The sequence below is a fragment of the Microtus pennsylvanicus genome, chromosome 1 (genome assembly GCF_037038515.1).
Source record: "Microtus pennsylvanicus isolate mMicPen1 chromosome 1, mMicPen1.hap1, whole genome shotgun sequence".
Classification (NCBI taxonomy): Eukaryota; Metazoa; Chordata; class Mammalia; order Rodentia; family Cricetidae; genus Microtus; species Microtus pennsylvanicus.
In genome coordinates this window covers 113,533,891-113,548,431 of record NC_134579.1, presented here as the reverse complement: position 1 = coordinate 113,548,431, position 14,541 = coordinate 113,533,891, and the positions used below count along the sequence as shown (strand labels likewise).

The 14,541-nt window shown below is 48.7% G+C and overlaps 1 pseudogene; it reads left to right on the top strand.

Annotated features, from left to right (window-relative positions):
- Nucleotides 1–2,981: 2,981 nt before the first annotated feature.
- Nucleotides 2,982–3,522, top strand: LOC142840815 (small ribosomal subunit protein uS13-like; annotated as a pseudogene).
- The last annotated feature ends 11,019 nt before the right edge of the window (nucleotides 3,523–14,541 follow it).

Sequence of the window (14,541 nt, the reverse complement as noted above, 5' to 3'; positions counted from 1 at the left end):
CACGTCTGTGTGAGAACCTCCTTTGACCCTTCAGAGAAACCAAGCTGACCCTGAACAGGGACGCGCTCACCTCTCTGTGCAAAACCTCACACAGAAAGGGTGAGCTTTCTAGAGGTCTGGGTCATGTTTGGGAGTGGAGTTTCAGGGTTAGAAATTGATCCAACTCCCCCCAAGAGAAACCACACAGACTTGGAGGATATAGTTAGAGATCCTGCCTCACCTGTACACTCAACAGCTGCAACGCTGTGATGATTGGGACAGCGCACCCAAAGCTAGTCCGTCCTGTTTTCCCAGACACTGAGGCTAGCTGGAGATAACCAGAGGACGAGAACTGGATCACTGCAAGCCTCTCTCGCTCCTTATTCTTTATCTCTGTCTGTCTGTCTTTAGTGCTCTCTCTCTCTCTCTCTCTCTCTCTCTCTCTCTCTCTCTCTCTCTCTCTCTCTCTCTCACACACACACACACACACACACACACACTACTGACCTACCCCTGAAAAATAAATCTGGTGGTTTTGTTTGTTTGTTTGTTTGGTAGTCAGGGCCTCCTTGTGTAGCCTGCCTATTGCTTGGAACTAAGGCACAGAGCCCCACTCCCAGCCAGGATTGTTTTAAATATCATTGTTTAGGCCTCTGTGTGAAAAGCTGTATTTCTTCTACCTAAGCTGTAACCACACACAGGGTTGTCTTTTTCCTGCAAGGAGAGAGCCCCTGGGCATAAGAGGAGGACAGCGTGGTTCACCTTTGAGTCCTGCTCCCCTTTAGATAATCTATACTTTGTCTTCTGTTTCAGAAGCTCCCTGGATTGCGAAGGGTATCTTTTGCTCATGGAATTTGGGTGAGGGCTTAATCGATCTAGAGGGGAAATGAGGGTTCCCTCTTGGTGTTCTTGGTCTCAGTAATGAAAAAAATTTAAGAGTAGACTCAAACAGGATCTCAAAAACACTGGCATGGAGGTCAGACGTGGGGCAGACAAGCAGCCACAGCGCAGGAAGGGGAGCTCTGAAGGAAGAGTAAGGAAGCCTAAAACTGTGTGGAAAAGGCCCCAAATGATAAGGAAAGCATGCTTAGAGAACTTGCGTTTCTCTGAGTAATTCAGAAAAGGGGCGGACCCTGTGTGGCTGCAGCCCATAGCCTACTGCAATAGGTAAACAACAGCATCTTACTGAATGACTGATTACTGTGTCCGTTCCCCCCTCCCCCCCAACACACACACTTCTTTTTGCTTTCTCAATGTTTCTCTGTGTAGCCCTGGCTGTCCTAGAACTCACTCTCTAGACCATGCTGGCCTTGAACTCAGGTCCGCCTGCCTCTGCCTCCCGAGTGACGGGGATTAAAGGCGTGGTTTATAGTGCGTCCCAAAAGGAATGTTAGGTCTCCACCCAGGCCTGAGTTTCTATTCTGTTTTCTTGGCCCGGAGGTGATTTTGTTTTGTTTATTCTACTACTTTGACTGCGCACGGACCGTCAAGTAGAAAAGGCCTGTATGCAAAGACAGCATGCGATCCTGCGTTACCGGAGTTCTGGAACAGGCTGGTGACAGAGCCAAGAGCCCGCCACTCAAGCATTCCACCCCTGAGCTACATCCCCAGTAGGAGGAACTGAGGTGGTTGCTGTTCTGCATTTGTCTCTGCCATCATTTCGTGTCCTGGTTTGCCCTGTCTTCGTCACCTCAAGATGCAAGAAAGGCTTGGCCGGGCCAGGGAGGTGAGGACCTAAGGTTGGTCCCTGGGACCCACATGGTAGAAGGTGAGAACAGACTCCTGAAAGTCCTCCTCTGACCCCATACATGTCCTATGTGCCCTGCACACATGCACATATGAGCATACTTATAAGATAAAAGTAATAAAAACTTAATAATGAAAACAAAAGAGGTTTGAGGGGCTGGAGAGATGACTCAGCAGTTAAGAGCACTGACCGCTCTTCCAGAAATCCTGAGTTCAATTCCCAGCACCCACATGGCAGCTCACAACTGTCTGTAACTCTGGTTCCAGGGGATCTGACACCTTCACACCAATGCACATAAAATAAAGTTAAACAAATTATTTTCAAAAAGGAGGTTTGGCTACTGTAAGAAACATATCCTTATAAGAATTTCTATTTGTTATTATTATTATTGATGTAAAATTAATAATAACTATATAACCACCCATTTTAAAAGGTGAAAGTCAACGGTCTTTAATGCTTTCTCCTGTGCTCCGTACCCATTATCTCTGCCTAGCTTCAGAACCTTTGCGTCATCCCACAAGACACCCAGTAGCCATGGAAAAGTCCCCATCCCCCCATCCCTGAGGCCCTTGGCTTCGGTCCCTTCATTCTGTCCCTAGATTTATCTCTTCTGAACATCTCATGAACGAACTCATGAAGTCTTTGGCCTTTTGCCTCTTCTTCCCTCCTGCTCGAGTTTCTGAGGTTCACGTGCGTTGCCGTGTATATCAGCGTTTCCTTCCGTTATATGGCTGACTCACGCTCCGATCTGTGAAGAGACCACATTTGTTTATTTGTTCATCTGTCCCACTGAGGCTATTTCCACATTTTGGTCATGGCTAAAAAGTCATACAGTGCTTCTATGTGCGTACCTGTACATACATTGCCTTGGGCTACCTGTTTTTTAACCCTTTGGGCGTTCACTTTGGAGAGGAACTTCTGAGTCATAGGAGAATGCCATGAATCACCCTCTGAGGAGATGCCAAATTCAAAGCTCCTGAAACAGGGTCTCCTGTAGCCCAGGTTGACCTCTAAACTCACTTGTAGCTGAGGATGGCCTTGAACTTGTGACTGTTCTGCCTTCACCTTCCAAATGCTGGGATTACAGGCATGTGCCACCATGTTTTATGTTGTGCTGGTAATAGAACCCAGGATTTCATGTTTGCTAGGCAGACACTCCATGAACTGAGAAACATCCTTGGCTCCCAAAAGCCCTTTAGAAAAATCAAGAAAGCTTTTCCACAGGAGGCCTACACACGCTGATTGTGCCGCCGCCATGTCTCTCTTGAGCCTGCCTGAGAAGTTCTAGCACATCTTGCAAGGACTCAACACCGACATCGATGGGCGGCGGAAAATAGCCTTGCCATCAGTGCCATTAAGGGTGTGGGGTGGAGATACGCTCATGTGGTGTTGAGGAAAATGGACATTGACCTCACCAAGAGGGCTGGAGAGCTCACGGAGGTCGAGGTGGAGCGTGTGATCACCATCATGCAGAATCCCCGGCAGTGCAAGATCCCAGACTGGTTCTTGAACAGACAGAAGGGTGTGAAGGACAGAAAGTACACCCAGGTTCTGGCCAACAGCCTGGACAACAAGCTGCGTGAGGACCTGGAGCAACTGAAGAAGATTTGAGCCCGAAGGGGGGTGCGCCACTTCTGGGGCTTTCGTGTCCAAGGCCAACACACCAAGACCACTGGCCCCCAGGGACGCACTGTGGGTGTGTCCAAGAAGAAATGAGTCCCTGGGCCTTTGCTGTTAATAAATAGTTTATATGCCTGTGAAAAAAAAAGAAAAAAAAGAAAGAAAAATCAAGAAAATCTCTGTCAAGCAGCCCTGACTGTCTCACCTCCATGTCCACAGCATTGTCTAGGCAACTGGCCAAAGCTAATCACACACCACTCTATAGCTCGGTTGGGGTCCAATCACCTCCAGAGGGCACAGACTGCTTGGAGGAGGGTCATTTTTAGAAGGCAGGGACAGTGACAATGATGACTATGACAGACAGGTTCGGTGCCAGGAGCCCCTGCCGCTATCCAACAGCGATCTGCATTCCAATCCAGGTTATCAGTGTGGCAGCCTCTCTTTGGGGATTGTGGAGCTCTCTGTGTTCATTTGTATGTTTATTCAATAAACATTTGTATGATTGGAGAAAGTGTGGGAACGAGAGTCACGGCAGACAGCGAGCCTGAGGATCCAGGCTTCTTGCTTGCCTTAGAGCCTGGCTCCAGTCAGTGGCTGTGGTTCCCATCTCCTCTCTGGAATCTCAGACCGTATTAGCCTCCTCTTTGGCTCTGGTATGTGTGAGTGCAGGCCCACATCTCTCCAGCAACAGATAACTTTTACATTTTGGACAGGGTCTCTCTATGCAGCCCAGGCTGGCCTCGAACTCACAGAGATCTGCTTGCCCCTGCCTCCCAAATGCTGGGATTAAAGGCGTGTACCACAATACCAGTTAGCTGTACAAACTGTATCTGTACTATAGGTATTTGGGGCTTATGGGTCATATCATCTCTGTCTCATTCTCAGCCCTGCCTTATTTGCCAAAGCTCTATCGAAGCCTGTAAGTGATCCAGCAGAGCGCAGCTACGGGCGGGAGGAGAGCCAGCCCTGGATGCAAACTATAGGAAGGCACACCTTCTCAAGTCAAGCCAGGGCAGTGACAAGTCTAAAAAGTAGTAAGGCCCTTTTTGCATTTCACAGGGTGGCTGCTGCACTAGTCTGACCCCCAGCCCCAGCCCTATGAGCAGCCATGGTCCAGTACAATGTTATTTATGATAAAGCAAGCAGCAAGGCGGGCTGCATGCGAGCTGTGGTTTGTCATTTATCTTCTCTCTTACTTCTCAGCTCACGCGCATCCTCCAGCTTCCCTGACAACCAGTGCACGTTCTTTATGCTGCTTCTCTGGGGCAACCTAAAGTCTTCCACGGATATTTTCCCTTGCTCTAGAAAAACAGGAGAAAACAGTTTTTTTCTTTTTCTGCTTTTTCTTTTTCGAGACAAGGTTTCTCTGTGTAGCTCTGGCTGTCTTGGAACTCACTCTGTAGACCAGGCTGGCCTCGAACTCCCAGAGATCCGCCTGCCTCTGCCTCCCGAGTGCTGGGATTAAAGGTGTGCGCCACCACTGCCTGACCTGGCTGCATTTTTTAAGCATCATATTTTTCATAATTCCCAATAATTTGTGGAAATACTATAAGTCAGAGGCGGTCATTATCCTTCATTGTTAATTAAGTATTCCATAGGAAGGACGTAGCTCGTTCGGTCATTGCCCACTCTCTTTGGTTGGGCGTTCACTCTGTGCCTAGTTTTCTGACCCTGCCCACCACCAAAACCAAAACAACCACAAAAAAGGTCTCCTGTAAACATCTAAAAAAAAATGAATATTGCTCTTTTTATTTCTTTGGGACAACTTCCCAGGAATGGGATTAGCATGTCAAAGGGGACATGTAGTTTTAATTTCATGGACATTGCCAGATAGCTTTCCCTAAAGGCCAGAGAGTGCATGAGAATGCCCTTTTCTCCACATTTCTGTAGCAATTGACACCATATCTCTTTCCCGTCTGCCTCAGGCCGATGTATGCAGTAAGGCCTCCTTGCTTCTTTCAGTTGTTTGTTTGTTAAATTTATTTTCATTTGTGTGGGGGGGGGGGGGGTGCGAGCTGTCAGATCCCCTGGAGCTGGAGTTGCAGGTGGTTGCAAGGTGACCCACCTGGGTGCTGGCAGCCAAACTCAGGTCCCCTACAACAACGAGTGCTCTTATCCCTGGAGCCCTTTCTCCGGCCCCTCCTTTGTGTTTTTCTGGCTAAGGCTGAATTTGAGTCCATTAGCCTGTGAATAGTCCATTTGTGTGTGGCTTGGCTTACTCGGGTCAGTTTGTAAGAGCTCTTTAAATAGTGCACAATTTGGCTTTTGGCTTCCATCTGAGGGGTGACTGAGAGCGCTGCCAAGGGTCACATCTTGATTCTGCCCTGCCCGCCCCTGTGACCTCAGCAATTTATTTATTTAACCTTGTCGTGCCTCAGTTTCTTCACCTGTGGAATAACCGTCACTGTTGTCACCACGGCTCCTGCTTCAAAGCGTTGCTGGAGGCAGATGCAGAACGCGCGTGGTGTGAACAGACTGTCTCCTGGCACACGGTAACAATCAGCAGATGGTGGGGGCTGTTATTTATATTGCAAATATTTTTCTTCAGCTCCACCATCTGAATTGGTTTTATTTATGGTGTCCTTTGTCACACAAAACAGCTGAATGTTTATGCAGTCAAATATATCCATCTTCTCCTTCGTGGCCTCCGAGTTCCCAGGCTCGAGGAACGTCTCTCCCATGTCCTTTGTGACTCTGGAAAAATCAGTATATGATTATATCCTACGCTGGCATGCGCCATTGTCTGGCCTTCTTGGTCTGCTTCCTGTAGGTTCACAGTTTTTTGTATTTCACGGCGGTTCCCACACCAACTCTGCTGGCTTTCCATATGGGGTGAGTCTCTAGTTCTCTTTGGACACTGTTGTATTTGAATCTGAAATGTCCTCCACAGGATTCCATTTTGAATGTTTCCTCCTCAGCTGCAGAGCTGAGAAACCGAGGTGAACCCCAGCTTGTGGAACCCCGTCCGTCATGCTCCTGGTCCACTGTGATGCGAGCAGCTTCCATTGCCTTGTGGAACCCCGCCCATCCTGCTCCTGGTCCACTGTGATGCGAGCAGCTTCCATTGCCTTGTGGAACCCCGTCCGTCAAGCTCCTGGTCCACTGTGATGCGAGCAGCTTCCATTGCCTTGTGGAACCCCGTCCGTCAAGCTCCTGGTCCACTGTGATGCGAGCAGCTTCCATTGCCTTGTGGAACCCCGCCCGTCCTGCTCCTGGTCCACTGTGATGCGAGCAGCTTCCATTGCCCACTCCCGCTGCTGTAACTGAGCTGCTCAGCAGCCAGACAGACCAAAGCCCTCCTGTAATTGTGAATCATTACCCTTCTGTTGCTGTGAGAAGACTCTGCCACCAAAAGCAACTTAAGGAAGAAAGGATTTAGTTTGGCTCAGTTCCAGGGGGGAGGGGGAGTGAAGGAATACCATATTCTTTCTCCCACTTTCCCTGATGGGCCGTGAAAGACACCCATACCCCACCTACTCTCTGGGGCTTGGCTGAGAGAACGGTCCTGCAGGTTTCCTGAGTGTCCCTTTGAAATCCTTCTCTTTAACAAGAGTCTGGTAGGAACCTGTGAGGCTTTAAACCGTCCGGAGCACACCTGTCCTAAACCCTCTCTCTCCTTTTCTCAAGTATTTGTTTCAATTTACCAAGATGGGGTCTTCCTGCGTAGCCCAGACAGGCTAACTCGGGATGATCCTCCCTCAGTCCCCCAGGTGCTGGGATCAGAGGTACCCACACCACACCCAACCTCTGTGGGTTTCCTTTTTAGGTTCCTGGTGCTTGATCAGTCTTTTCTCAAGTATTTTCAACAGTTGATGCCCTGGGGGTTGCCGTCAGATTCTTGGATATCCTTTTATATTTTCTTCTTTCCCCTTGTTTTTTTGTTGTTTTTTGCTTTTTTTGTTTGTTTGTTTGTTTTTCAAGACAGGGTTCTGACTGTCCTGGAACTCACTCTATAGACCAGGCTGGCCTCAAACTCAGATCTGCCTGCCTGTGCAACCTGAGTGCTGGGATTAAATATGTGTGTTGTCACCACCAGTCTATCTTTCTTTTTTTTTTTTAATTTAAAAAACACTTATTTGGCCAGGCAATGGTGGCCTTTAATCCTAGCATTTGGGAATCCAAGGCAGGCCGATCTCTGAGTTTGAGGCCAGTCTGGTCTACAGGGTGAGTTCCAGGACAGCCAGGGGTACACAGAGAAAACCTGTCTCGAAAAACAAAAACAGCCAGGCGGTGGTGGCGCACGCCTTTAATCCCAGCACTCAGGAGGCAGAGGCAGGCGATCTCTGAATTCTGAGGCCAGCCTGGTCTACAAGAGCAAGTTCCAGGACAGGCTCCAAAACTACAGAGAAACCCTGTCTCAAAAAAACCAACAAAATAAAAAAATAACTGTGTGTGTGTGTGTGTGTGTGTGTGTGTGTGTGTGTGTGTGTAGCTCAGAGGACAGGTTGCCTGAGGTCCATTCTTTCTTTCCACCTGTGAGTCTAGGGATCCAACTGAGGTCATCAGGCATGGCAGCAAGTACCATTGTCCACTGAGCCATTCTTGCTGGTCATATGTGTGTGTGTGTGTGTGTGTGTGTGTGTGTGTGTGTGTGTGTTTTAGTAGGTTTTTGTGATTGATTTCCATCATCAAACAAGGTAATAGGGAGATGGAGGAAGCAGTTGGGGCCTGTTTGCCTATGAGAAGCCAATGTGTTCCTATGGGATTTTGCTTTTTCTAATGTTGAATTTCTCTGTAGCGCAGTGCCATGGCCCTTTGTCAAATTCTACTCAGGGTTATAGCTGATAAATTGGTTCTAAGCAAACACACATGGTGCTCCGCCCTGGAACCACTGGCCAGTCCCCACCGGAGGCTGATGACCAGGTTTCGCCTCAGGAAGCTGATGATTAGGTTTCCTCTCAGTCAGCCAGGGCTTCGGCGGCAGATCAATCTAACCTCAGTAGCTTCGATGACAGACATCACACCTCAGAGCGATGTCTTGAATCTTGCCTTTATTTCCCTGGCACTCTTATGGGAGGCTGTGACTCCTTTAGGAGGTAGGCCCCATTGGCGGAAGTCAGTCAGTCACTCAGGGGAATGTTATGTCTGCCCTTTTCCTGCCTGGCTCTCTGCTTCCTGACACCATGGCATAAACACCCACCACTGCCACCCCCACCACCATCTCAGTAAACAAACATGCTTGGCCATGATAACTCAAACCCTTTCAAGTCATGAGCCAAGGCAAACCTCTCCTCTCCAGGGTTGTTTCTGTCAATATTGGTTACAGAGACAGGAAAGAAAGGCAGGACCCAGCATGGTGGTCCACGCTTACTTTTTTGTTTTGTTCTGTTCTTATTGAGCTATACATTTTTTCTCTGCTCCTCTCCCTTCCTGCCTTCTCCCCTTCTTCCCTCTCCCATGACCCCCACACTCCCAATTTACTCAGGAGATTTTGTCTTTTTCTCCTTCCTATGTAGATTCATGTATGTCTCTCTTAGAGACTTCTTTGTTGTCTAGGTCCTCTGGGGTCGTGGACTGTAGGCTGGTTTTCTTTGCTTTATGTCTAGAGACTACTTATGAGTGAGTACATATGATAGTTGTCTTTCTGGGCCAACACTTATAATCCATAATCCCAGAATGTATTCTAGTTGCAGAGGCAGGAGAATGACTGAAAGTCTGAGACCAGTCTCCATAAGAAAACTGTTCCACATAGACAGACAGACAGACGGATGGACGGACAGATGGGTGGGTTGATGGATAGGTGGGTTGATGGATGGATAGGTACATAGGTAGATGAATGGATAGATGGGTGGATGGATGGATAGGTAGGTAGGTAGATAGCTTAGATATATACATATGCACCTACATCAAAGAGGAGCTGAATTTATGGATGGTTGTTAATCACTATGTGGGTTCTGGGTGAACCCAGGTCCTCTGCAGTAACAACAAGCGCTCATAAGTGCTGGTTCACCTCTCCGTCTCTATCTACCCACCATTTGGATGCAGGATTGTGTCTTTTTTGTTCATTTGTCTTATACTTTTTTAAAAGCAGAGTTTCACAAAGCCCAGGCTATCCTCAAACTGACTATATAGCTGAGGATGGCCCTGTCCTCCTTTTTTCACTTCTGGAATTCTCAGATTATAAGAGTGTGTGCCGTCATCCTGTTAGATCAGGAACCAAACCCAGAGGCAAGCCCTTGGCCAGCTGAGTTTTCTGGTTTTGTAAGATCTATTTACTTTTGATTTGTTTTTGTTTTGTTTGAGACGGGGTTTCTCTATGTATCCCTGGCTGTCCTGGAACTTCATATGTCACTCTGGCTAGCCTTAAACTCCCAGAGATCCTCTCACTTCTGTCTCTTGAGAGCTGGGATTAAAGGCATGAGGCACCATACTCAGCCCCAAGGTTTATCTTTAGCTATATTTAGATGTGTGTGTTTGTGTGCATGGGTGCAAGTGCCTGCGGAGGTCGGAGGCCTTGGATCTCCTGGACCCAGAATTGGGTTGTGAGCTGCTGGATGAGGCTGCTGGTCCCAAACTGAGGTCCCCTGAAAGAGGAGTAAGTTAGCCAATGAGCCATCTCTCCGGCCACTGTTTGTTTTGAGACAACTCCAGTACTCTGCAAGGGCAGCATCCACCATAACCTCTAAGCCATCTCTCCAGCCTAGAGGAGAAACTATTATTTTTTTCAAGGCAGGGTCTCTGTGTAACAGCGCTAGTTATCCTGGAACTAGCTCTTGTAGACCAGGCTGGCCTCGAACTCACAGAGATCCTCCTGCCTCTGCCTCCCCAGTTCTGGGATTAAAGGTTTGAGCCACCACCCCCCAGTGAAACTAACATTTTAAAATAGTTTTTCTAGACAGGGTTTCTCTGTGCAACAGTTGTGACTGTCCCGGGACTTGTTCTGTAGACCTAGCTGGCATCAAACTCAGAGATCCACCTGCCTCTGCCTCCTGAGTGCTGGCATTGCGCCACCACTGCCAGGAGAGAAACAGTTTAAGAAAAGAAAAAGAAATAAATGCACTAAGAAAGAGGAGCAAGGTCATCCAAGAGCCAACCTTGGAGAAGGGAACCAGCTTTTCTAGAACATCCTCTGAGTTCTAGGCACTATGCCAGGCATCCTGGGAGGGGCCTGAGGCCCTAATGGTTGGAGACTTGGAAGTGGGATGCCTCCCTCCCCCTGCTGTGGGTCAAGGCTTTCAGCCTGCACTTTCCAGTTCCTCTTGTTAGTACCTCTCTCATCTCCTTTCTGCTCAGAACCTTGAAAACAAAGCCGTGGAGTGAGATGTTTGTGTTTGCTCTCCTGGTTTATCATTGGCCAGATTTGGATAAATTACTCAAACTCTCTGGTCCTCAGCTGACTTCTCTATGAAGCAGGAAATCTCACTTTTCCTATAATGTCATGATTATAGGAAATCTCCAAGCTAGGATCTAATGGAAGTGTTTCTCTGAGCTGAGCACAGGCAGGGTCTACTGTGGTGCCCAAGTTTCTGGTCCCCAAATGAATTCATGGAGCCGGATTTCCGATACAAATTACAAGGGGGGTTTTAATTCAAACTCGAGTTTGGGCCACACCTCCGCCATGCCAGCAGGTGAGGGAAGTGCAGCTCCAAACCCTGGGAAGGGGAGAACTTTTTAAAGGGGAAATGCGGCAATCAGGGAGTTCACGTCCTGTTGTCTTGGGATTCGGTGAGGAGTACATAAGATAAGGTAGTTTCTGAACCCACCGGTCAGTTTTTGGGTGCGAAAACCTAAGAAAGAGTCATTAATAGCGGACAAGGTGTCTTCAAGGACAGGATGCCTCCCAGAACATCTGGACCTTGTTAAATTTTATGGCCCTGCTCCCTATCTTTTTACTTGGCTATTTTTAGGGCATCTGTTCACATTTCTGCTATAGCAGCACATTTCTGGAGTTGAGATTGCCCAGCCCCCAGCTCGTTATACGGCTTAAGATGAAGCCCCTTCTTTAAAATGGAGCTTGCAAAGTCAGGTCCTCACACTACCAGACACCGGAAAGCAGATCTCCGCTGTGATGACCCAGGGTGATCAACGACTCCTCTCCAAGTAGTCACTCCATCCAAACCATTATCCCACCACCCAGGTGTCACGTGTCCTGCAAACGCAGAGAAGGAACCAGCTGCTTTTCAGCCTCATGACAACAGAGGCTTTCTCTTCTTGGCCAACTTCCCTTGAGCATGCCAGGTGCAGCTTCCAGTCAAACCCACATCTGGGTGTGGTCAGGGCTCCACGTCTCTCAGTATTTGTTGAGAACCCAGACGGACCTTCCTTGCCTCACACAGGGCCGTGGGATTGTGGACCTTAGGTCAGGCCCTGATGTTTGCAATGCCTTGCGCCAGCCCCTTTTCCCTGAAGAGACAGAGTGCAGCCAAATGTTACAGTTGGGCCCAAAGAGAGTCTCACGCTGGTTATGAAATAGTCATGTTCCTTTGGTTATCGAAGAGAAGGACGGAGCAGAACTGTCTGTCTGTCTGTCTGTCCTTGTGTGTATGGGAGGGGTTGCATCCCTGGGTGCAGATGTGTGTGTGTGCATGCACATGTGGAAGCCGGAGTTGAAGCTGGGGTGTCTCTTCTCAGGAGCATCCATCTTGTTTTGTTATTTTTAATTTTTCTCACATTTATCTATGTATTTGTGCGTGGTGTGTGAGTGCATGCGTGTATGAGAGTATGTGTGTGTGTGCAGGTGCATTTGCACACGAGTGGGCATGAGCGCCCTGAACACCTGTGCAGGTCAGAGGATAGCTGGTAGCCATTAATTCTCTCCTTCCACTATGTAGGTCAAGAGGCTGAAATCAAGTCTTCCGGGATAGTGGCACGTGCCTTTCCCTGCTGAGCCATCTCCCCAGTCCCCGTCTTCTTTCCTGAGACAGGGCCTCTCGTTTGGCCTGGAGCTGGACAAGGAAGCAAGTCTAACTGGCCAGCAAGCCCCACAGATCTGCCCGTCGTCACTTCCCCGGCACTGTGATCACATGTGGGTGCCATCATGTCCTGCTTTTTTAAAAAAAAATTATTTATTATGTATATAGTGTTCTGGGCACCAGATCTCATTATAGATGGGTGTGTGTCATCATGTGGTTGCTGGAATTGAACTCAGGACCTCCGGAACAACAGTCAGTTCTCTTAACCTCTGAGCCATCTCTCCAGCCCAGCTTTTTAGGTGAACCAAACTTGGGTCCTCATGCTTGCTTGCCTGGCAAGCATTTTACCAACCATCCCTTCTTTGTCCCAAGTTCATTAAGCAATATGTAACAACAAAGCCCTTCATTCTCCAGGAAGGTTTTCCCTGGGCTCTTGACCCCATGTCTAGACGCTCACGGGTGAATGGGTCTGGGCTGGCACAGTGCTCCTTGCTCCCGGATGTTGGGGGATGTGATTGGTAGAAGCAGTCTGTAGCATAGCTGACGCGGCAGGATTTTTGCAGAGGATTGCGATGGGCTTGGCTGAAAGCCCAGCCAAGCGGGCGAAGTGGAGCGTTCCCTTTATTAACCTGACCCGAGGAACACCGGCAGAGAGCACGTCCGTGTACAAACTAGTCGTAAAATGCCATTCGCGCTGTGGCTGAAATCAAGATGGCCTGGAGACACTCCACTCTCCTAAGAATGCTGGGCCAGTGGGTCAAAGTTGATGGTGTCCTTTAGTATCTGGGGTCCTCGTATTCTGACATCACTCAGCCTCTACACTAGGGATCCTCAGGGCCCACCCACCAGGCCCACCCACCACTGCCAGTACTCCTTCCAGATTATAGGACCTTTTCCGGCATGACCAGCACCTATCACAACCCTCAGGACCCCGACTTGGAATAGCCAAAGCTGTGACTACCTCTGTTGGCAGGGTGGGGGTGTCTCCCCTATAGTACCCGACGAAAAAGTAAAACTCAGAACCAAGAGTGTAGCTCAATGGTAGAACACTTGCCTTGCACTCCTGACCCACTAGGCTGGATCCCCTGAACAACAATAAATAAGCATACAAGCAAAAATGCGCATGTGCACACCACACACACACACCTCTGCACGGGCAGTGCTGTTGTCTTTGTAAATATTTTCTTTTAGCTTTTAAAGCAATTATTGTTTTGTATGCTGTGAGTGTGCATGTGGGCGTGTGAGTGTGGTGGAACACTTTTGTGCACAGGAACACCTTAGGGAGACGGTTCTCTCCTTCCGCCGAGTTGAAGAAGTTTCTCTCTTGTTTCTAATATGCTTCTTGCTCCTCCAGGCTATCTGGCCCATGAGCTCCCCTGCCTTCCACTTCTTTGCAGGAGTGTTGCTACTGCAGATGCCCACCTCCATAGCCAGCTCTTTCTTGGGGTTCTGGGGTAGCGCCGGCCCTCAGGCCGGGACAGCAAGTCTTTTTACACGCTGAACCATCTCACCGGCCCCTTCACGGTTTTCTAGACAGTGATTTGGAATCAATGGTTTCTCCTATGTGAAAGTCTGATGGCTGTTATGGCTAAGAGTTAGGTGAAGCTTCCTGTCCTGGCCCAGAGCTGGCCAAGCCTAGATCATATTTCTCTATTTTTATTTTACGGGCATCGGTGTTTTACCACGGGTGTCAGGTCCCCTGGAACTGAACAGACAGGTGCGAGCTGCCACGAGGGTGCTGGGAATTGAACCTGAGACCTTCAGAAGAGCAGTCAGTGCTCTCAGCCTCCGAGCCATCTATCTTTCCTAGCTTATAGTTCTTTAAATAGAGACTCACCGTGTGGCCCTAAGCACACTGTGCAGTCCAGGCAGATGTGGCACTCACGACCCTTTCAAGTGCCGGAGCTGCAGACGCCTGCTCCCCATCCTGCCTGGTTTATTTTCTGTTTCCTCTCAAGTGTCCTTCCTCCCTGCTCTTAATCTCTTGGGCAACCTAATCTCAAATTGCACTAATTTCCTAACACCGTATAAAGAAATGTCTGCTTACCTTAGATAAGACACTTCGGGCCTACGACCAAACACTTCTGATTCTGCTCAGGTCCAGCTCGGTGAAGCGGTGAGATCATCGAGATCACTAAGGCAGCTGCCTTCCTGTAAAGCCCACCTCAGCACGGGTGACAGCTCACAAAAATTCTCTGGAGCGCCAAGCACACCTTGCAGGCAGTTCCACTGAAGAGTCTCCCAGCAAGTATTTACTGTTTATATACAGACCCCCAGTGAGCGCCCCCATTCCCTCTCACGGTAACGCTTCAAACTGGAGGACACAGCTGCACAGCAGGAATA